The sequence below is a fragment of the Mastomys coucha genome, unplaced genomic scaffold, assembly GCF_008632895.1.
Source record: "Mastomys coucha isolate ucsf_1 unplaced genomic scaffold, UCSF_Mcou_1 pScaffold13, whole genome shotgun sequence".
Taxonomy (NCBI): Eukaryota; Metazoa; Chordata; class Mammalia; order Rodentia; family Muridae; genus Mastomys; species Mastomys coucha.
Genome location: NW_022196895.1, coordinates 2,267,132 through 2,276,038, shown reverse-complemented (window position 1 = coordinate 2,276,038; position 8,907 = coordinate 2,267,132).

The window sequence follows — 8,907 nt, the reverse complement described above, 5'->3', positions numbered from 1 at the left end:
GGCAGCATCACTCCTGGGCCTGTGGTCCTGGATTATTCAAGAAAGCAGTCTGAGAAAGCCATTCTAGCACTGCGCCTCTGCTTCAGGCTTGGTAATCAACAGCTGTACCACCATGGATTGGCTTGGAGCTTATGGCAGATCTGATTCAGACCAGAATACAACGTGAGTGGACTTGGGTTGAGTGAGTATGGAGTGACAGCTCATTGTAAAAAGGAACGTGAAGGTGAGTTCACTGGATCCACCCTTCAAAGCCATTGGGATGTGTGCTGCTTGTAGACCTGAACAAGAGGACAGTACAGACAGAGCTTTTGAGAAGAGCCCTGCCACAATCTGCCATGCCTCTGGGCTGCCTGCATGGGGTGCCTCCAACGCTGAGAATGCTGGGACAGGAGCTACCAGTCAATGGTAGCTGCAAATGCTGCCCATACCTGCTAATGGAAGATATGACCACAGTCCGTCCTTCCCGGGGCCTCATTTCACATGTGACTAACTTTGAAGATTGTGTTTGCCACTGATATTTTCACCAAATACAATTCCAACCTGTTCCTCTTCAGTCATAAGCTGCAGCAAAGAGCTGTCTGCTGTCTGCTGACCCGTGGTGACTGAACACTTGAACCTTCATAGTGACTCAGGCATTTCATGGGAAACGCACGGTGCTTCTCTACACAGCACAGACAGACAGACACTCACAGAGTCTGGGAATGCCACCCACCCCCACCTTCCTGGAACACCATCCCCCCTCCTCCAGAAACCTTTTAAACCATTTCCTCTCCTGAGAGAAGGGGACAGGTAACCTCCAGAGTTGGGTGCATCTCACACCCATGCACCTGGTTAGGGACCTCCCACAATTATCTCACTCTTCCCCACAGGACTTCTCAATGAATTCACCTAGAAGTCATGCCCTGGGAGACTGAGACGAAACAATGCAGCTCAGATGACACAGCTGAAAAGTGGAAGCAAGATTCAAACCTAGGTCTTTCTAACCATACTCTACGTCTGTCTGTGGACACTGTGGAACTGGTAGTCCAGACCAAAACACACACACACACACATACACACACACATACACATACATACGCACACACACATACACACACACACACCCAACGAAACCCCCCCGACACATACACATACCCCCAACAAACACACCCCACACATACACCATACCACACCACATACACACTCCCCAACAAACATACCCCACACATACACACACACATACACCCCCCAACAAACATACCCCACACATACACACACACATACACCCCCCAACAAACACACCCACACATACACCACACCACACTACATACACACCCCCAACAAACATACCCCACACATACACACACACATACATCCCCCAACAAACACACCCCACACATACACATACTACACCACGCATACATATACACACCCCCCATACATGCACACACCACACGACATATACACACATACACATACACACACACCCCCAACAAACACACCCCACACATACACCACACCACACCACACACTCACATACACACACTCACATACACATACACACATACTCACACATTGACAACAAACATACATATACCACACACACTCACACACATACATTCACATACAGACACACACACACACACACACATACATACAACCCCCAACAAACATACCCCACACATACAATACCACACCACACATACATATACATACACCCCCACTCATGCACACACCATACCACATACACACACACACATACACATACATACACCCCCAACAAACACACCCCACACATACACCACACCACACCACACACACACCACACACTCACATACACACATCACACACACATACACACATACTCACACATTGACACCAAGCATACATATACCACACACATTCACACACATACATTCACATACAGACACACACACACACACACACAAGCATGCCAAGCCTAAGGTGTTGAGTGACTAAAGAAATTAATTTAGTTAACACTTATCTGCTGCAAGCATCTCTGTGCATCTGGTCATTCATCCTGTCCCTAGCAGCACTTCAGAGCCCCTCCCAGATAGCTATCCCTAACACACAATTGCTCTTGGGTGGCTCTAACAGACATAGACTTTAATTTCATTCTCTTCACCCACCTCTTATCCTGCTCCTCACTTTCTGATGCAAAAAAAAAAAAAATACCTGTAACAAAATCCCTGAGCAAAACAACTAAGGGGGAAAACTTCACGTTAGTGTGCGGTTTCAGAGGTCCGGCCGTGGTCACTTGGCTCTCTTGTTTTGCAGCCTGCAGTGATCGAGGCACAGCATCATTGTGGACGGGTGTGAAGGAGAAAACCTGCTCCCCTCATGCCTGCCGAAAGCAATGGGAGGAGAGACACAGTGACCAGGACAAGACAGAGCCTCAAGTGATGCACATAGGATACTTCTTCCAACTAGGATAGCCTGATAACCATTCATCTAAGAGTCATCAATGGCTTGATCAGCTGATGAAGTTAGCACCATCCTGATCCACCTTTAAATAGAGCCACACTGGGAACAAGTCTTCAATACACGAGCCTTTTGAGAGAACTGTCTCTTATTAAGCTTTAACTACCCACCTCGACCCCACTACTTCAGGTCTATACTGACAGGATTGCTAACCTGGATAACCTCCAAATCACTGGGCTACAAATAGACTCTGAAGTCAGGAAAAGTGTAGTCCTGATGCCATTGTTAACAGTGAGTGGAGAGTCTCGTGCACCATTGCTGGCAGCTGTCACCAGCATCATTTGTACAGTTAAGAGCTAGGGAAATTCTAAGCATAGTGTACCCACCACCCAGGAGTCCCATGCGCTTGTCATTAGCATGGGCCCTATCAGCAGTTCAACATGCCAGTCTGCCCGCCATGGTTTCCTGTCATCAGCTGGATACAGATTTCTAAATATGAGCAGAATACTGTTTTGAAGGCAGTGCTGGGTCGCTGTAAAGTGACTCCTGTCTTCTAAGGAAGATCTTCACAGGGCCAAGGGAATGCCACTCCAATGCTTGAATACAGTGTGTGTGTGGGTGTGGGGGGGTGTCTTGTGATTTAAAAAAAATGTTTACAGATCTTCAGAAAAATTGGTTAGTGGAGAGAAAACTTAGTTCTGAAAACAAGGTTAGCCTTTCCATTGTTTCAAGAACTGATGTGAGATCTCAATGGTGTCTCTTGATTATGGTCCACCCTTTCTCTCATCTTCAGAGCACAGGCTTCCATGGAGCAGATGACGGGGAACACTGCTGACACTCTTGTACTCGGTAGCCTTTAGACAAGCATTTTTCGAGAGACCGTAATATTAAATGAGAAGAATCGTCATGTGGTGATAAACAGTCCTCCTACAGACGTGGGTTGTCACACTGGAATCCTAAGTCCTGTCACCACTCATAAAAGGGCAAATTACACAAAATGAGACCCAGGCTGGCAATGTAGAGCCCAGAGGGACCCTCATCTAGGCTCCCCTTGGCAATCCAACCATGGAGTAAAGATGAGTGTTTTAGCAGTACCAGCTGCAGCCTGGAAAGGAGGCTTGCCCTGACCCTCCTCCCCCGACACCTACACACACACACACACACACACACACACACACACACACACCTTCCCCGCTCTGGACAAGCACATCTGGAGACAGGCAGGGGCGTGCTGGTAAACAGTGCACAATGGTGGATCCCAATGAAGAAGAAAGACTGCGTTGTGGCATTTGCCAACTCCCATGGTGTCAACACTGTCACTGTGGCTGACTCATGCTTATCAACAGGGCATCACCGTTATTATGTAGTGTTTCCTCCTGATAAACATGACAGAAGTGAGCAACCACAGAAGCCTGTGCAATACCAAAACCCATTAAAATAATTCAAAGGTGGTAAATTTAAAACATCTCAACCTTTCCAAAACACAATTTAGTTAATACAGGATTTAACTTAGAATAATGGCCATGCATAACACAATGGCTGCCAAGAGCATTTGGCACTTGTAAAATCAGAGCCTGTCTTCTTGTCACCTCCATTTGCCTATAGCTTCATCCCCAAGCAAACACTACTTATAAAATGAGAATGCAGGGGACTAACACTATAAATGCAGAAGTAATCAGAAGAACCGCTGAAGAACTAGGAAGGGCATACATGGATATTTTATAAGGCTGGTCGGAGATAAAGTTCTTAACCAGAAACCAGAGGAGGGGAACAGTGAACTGAGTTGAGTTACTAACTTAAAACCTTTTTATGAGAAAATAATTTTTAAAAAAAAGTTAAAGAAAAACTACAGAATGAGAGAAAATAAAGATTAATAACTATATTTGGAGCTAGAGAGATGGCTCAATGGGCCAGTGCTTGCGGTGCAAGGATGAGGATCGGAATTAGAATCCACAGAGTCCATGGACTGGGTGATATGGGGAGGGAGGGAGGGAAAGCTGCTGATGCTTCCCATTCCAGGTACCAGGCCAAAGAGCTCACTGCTGTGGCAGTGAGTGGGGATAGAGGATAAGGATGCAGAAGAAGGAAGGAAGGAAGAAGGGAGGAAAGGAAAGATAGGAGGAAGGAAGGAACAAAGGAATGAAGGAAGGAGGGAGGGAGGGAGGGAGGGAGGGAGGGAGGGAATAAGGGAGGGAGGGAAGAAGGGAAGGAAGGAAGGAAGTAGGCAGGCAGGCAGGCAGAGAGCCAGCAGAGGCTGGCAATGGATCAGATAAGAGATGAAGAGGAAAGAATACACTGCAGGCTGGAGTGATGGCCCAGGGTTTGAAAGTATTTGCCATGCAAGCAGGAGGTCCTGAGTTCAACAACCTTAAGAGCAGCTATGAACAAGAGACCTGGACTTGGGCCAGTCAGTGGTGGTGCACGCCTTTAATCCCAGCACTTGAGGAGCAGAGGCAGGAGGATTTCTGAGTTCAAGGCCAGCCTGGTCTACAGAGTGAGTTCCAGGACAGTCAAGGCTATACAGAGAAACCCTGTTTCAAAGAGAGAGAGAGAGGAGAGAGAGAGAGAGAGAGAGAGAGAGAGAGAGAGAGAGAGAGAGAGAGAGAGACCCAGACTCAAACAAGGATGCCTGAAACTGTACTCTGATCTCCACATGTGCGCCCACATTCACACCCACGAGTGTGTGGTGTAGGGACACGCAGGCATGCACACGCACACATGCACACACACACACACACACTCTCATGCTGAATGTGAAAGAGAACAGATGTATGGAAGTTTTGGTAGACACTGATGCTCAGGATGGCCCTCCTGCCTCCTGCCCAGCCACATCCCTCCGTACTTGTCACAGACCTGAAGGTCAGGCTGTGACATGATACTAAGTCAGGCAGATTGCCTGCCACAGTTTGAGCTTAAATGTCCCCAAAGGCCCATGTATTAAAGACTCAGTTGCAGCTGTGGTGTCACAGGGAGTGTGGAAACCTTAAAGGTGTGGGTCCTAGGGGGAGGTGCTCAGGTCACAAGGGGTGTGGTCTGGGAGGGGATTATAAGACCTCACCCTCAGCTTGCTTCCTTTATTTTCACACTTTAGCTCCCTCACAGTCTTCCTCCCTAGTGCCCAGCCTTGCCTTTCTCCCTGGTTTCCTCAAGCTGAGTGTTATCAGTCATGCCATGTGCCACCCTGACAGAAAAGCTCACAGAGTAGCTTACGGGATGGGAGAGTTATTCAGACTCCCCGTTTCAGGAGTCTTGGCTCATGTTTCCTAGGACAGACATCATCATGAAGGCACATGTAGAGAGAAGCGTCTTCATTCATAGCAGATGGGAAGCAGAGAGAGCGACAGGGGACCAGGACAGACCCCAAGGACATGGTCCAGGGACCAACAGCTTCGAACTAGACCTCATCTCTTACATTTTTTACAGTATCCCAGAGAAGCACCAACAACTGAGGACCAAGTGAACTCAGGAGCCTAAGGGGCCTTTCATACACCCACCCTTGGTTCTTGGCCTTGAGTGACTCCGAGAGTGATAGGATCAACATCTTCAGCTCCCAACTGAATCCCTGGGGCTTCCAGATGGGCCCTGAGGTGGCACATAGTCAGCCCTGGAGAAAGCCCTCCCTCAGGGGCAGCTGAACCTTTTTCCAAAGGTCTTCTGAGATGAATAAAGATATATAGTATCTTCATGATTTGCTTTCTCTCTGTAAACACACCAGCTAGTTTATTACTGTTCCCCTCAAAGTCCACCATTCTATTCTATTGTTAAAGAAGACATCCTGAAATGACTAGATATTCCTGTTACATGCGATCAATCTTAAATCACTTCTTTTCTCTTCTTTGCACACGGCCATCAAGAACTTCTCATACTTTGTGAACGTCACTAGGCAGTGTGCAGAGGGACTGAGAATGTTGAGTGAGCATGCACAGCAGAGGGGAGCACTCCTTCTTGCCACCCCTGTGGCCAGCCACTTACTGCTGTCTGTGTTCTCTGGGCTGTGGAGGCTTCCGATGTCCCTGAGAGGTCCACAGGGGCATTCCACATAGCCTTGACAGGAGGCACCTGACTAACAAGGCCGGTAACCATCTTGTTCACCAATAGGTCCTCCAGGCCTCTCTCATTTATGCTCATCCTTGGATGGACCCACACTCAGGCAGGCACACACACATGTGCATGCGTCTCTTAGCTACATCTCTGATTGTCTGGCTTCTTGACCTGAGGATATTGCTTTCTCCGTTACCAGTGTTTGTCAAATGCCACCCTTGCCCCAGGACTCTGCTTCTCCTATGACACAGGGTCCCTGGGTTCAATATCTATATGATCTGCTAACCTAGTTTCTGTTACTGGATCTTCTAGGTCATCCCATTCCGTTATGAATCTACCTTCAGGTGTGCTCACCAGTCTTGGAATCTTAAGCTGAGGGTAAAGCTGCTGAGTTTTTGTTAGAGAATATGGAGGCATAGATAGAGAGGGAAACACATTATCTGGTGGTCACAGCTATGAGCCTAGTGAGAAAAGGGGCTTTTGGGAGCTAGGTCAGGTCTCTGCCAGTCTTCGGGCTTGACTATTTATATGTGCCCAGGGCATACCAGGCCTGGTATACTCATGATATCACTGTTTGCTCAATAAAGACTGCAGTACATTGTAATTAGGGCTCATTTACACTAATAAAACCTTTGGGCAGGAAATGGTATTTCTTAGTCTGGTGGAAATCTCGCTTGGATAGTACTGAAACAACCATAAAAGCACACAGCCGGATCCCTGCCTCTTCTCCCCGTGTGAAGAATTCTGAATGTCAGATACTCCTGGCAAGGGGATGAAATGAGTCACACTTGCCAACCAGTATGAAGGGTGGCTTGAGCGCCGTCCTCGATTCACAGTTATTGTGGTGGCCTCTTTGCAGTGGCCCGCCAGCATTTATTGGTTTCAAACTCCAGGTGCAGGTATGATCAGCTGTTCCTCTGAGACAGGGTGATGGCAGTGCCATGATGGGAAGCTGCCTCAGGCTCTGTGGACACTCAGAAACATGTGGGGATCAGGAGTCCCCAAGTACACGGAGATGTTGTCACTGACGTTCTCAGCTCTGGCATCCTTCCTCAACTTCTTTGAGTTTCCCCTTTTTATCCTCATGGTGTCCTTCCTGTGGAGAGGCATTGCCTTTCCTTTATCAGTCTCCAGCTCAGATTCCTCAAAATGGAGAAACTGGGATGAGAACACACAGCCAGGCCCAGGGACCCAAGTCACCACAGGACAGCTTCGCTATACTGCCCAGTAGAAGGACCTCAGGAGTGGCAAGCATGTTCAGCTATAGAAGTATTTACCAGCCACAGTCACCTCCACACATACCACAACACACACCATGTGTGCGCGCGCACACACACACACACACACACACACACACACACACACACACACTCCCCTAAATGCAGGCTTGTTTTAAAATCAAATGTGTCAGAGTTTCCAGTAAGGAGCTCTATTCCTGTTGGTAGTTTTCAAAGATGTCAAAAAAGCTAAATGCCAGCTCCACTCTCCCTTACTCTTCTTGATTTCTTCCACTCTAGCAATCCATGTAGGCCATCCTCCTTGGAGGCATATCTTCTAGGATGTATGTACCAGAAGCAGGTGTTGGCCTTGTGAAACCTCATGCCCAGAAGAGGTAGATGTGGCTCTTGACTTCAGCACATGCCTGAGACTATGGCTACCTGCCGTTCATATGCATGCAAGCTCTTACCTCTGATCTCTGTCTACTTTTCTTTTGACTGATGTGATCATCTAGACACTTGGGCAAACAGTGCACACTACCACTGCTCTCACACTTGGAGTATTCCTGGGGCCAGTCGCTCACTCATGCTCTGGGCCTGGCCACAGCCTGCTGAGATCCACGTCAGTGTCACCTCAGTGCTATTGGTTGTCACAGAGAGATGAACAGTTTGGAGACATGAGAGCAAAAGCAGAAAAACATTCAAAACTTTACTCAGTGTTCCTTCCATAGCTACACCAATCCTGCAGATCCAGACCTGTGCTTCTGTCTTCCTCCCCGCTGGCCTTGGCATTATGATTGAGGTCCCCACTCCCTCGTGCACCACAGCGCCCCTTGCACATGGCAGATCATGCTGGAGAAGAAAGCCTGCATTGAATGCAGATTCTATCACAGAGGTTCTCCTAGCAACGCGGCAACTATAACAAAGCCATAGCAACCTTTTGTCTCTAGCTTTATAAAGCCATGCATCCATTAATCTCACCAGGACATTCAAAGGGTAGTTTGTGAGCAAAGAGTGATTTCTAACCCGAGTGTTCAAATCAGAGCAGTTGAGTTGCTTTTCTCCAGTCTACAAAGATCTAGCAAGGCGGACAGCAAGTTTTGGTGTGAGTGGCAAGACATAGCTGAAGGGTCATTAGTCCTGGGTGGAGGAAAGACAGGCTGGGGAAGATTGGTAGTTGGTTCTGGTTAGTAGGGACCTCTGTACCACTGGGCAAGCAGCTTTAACT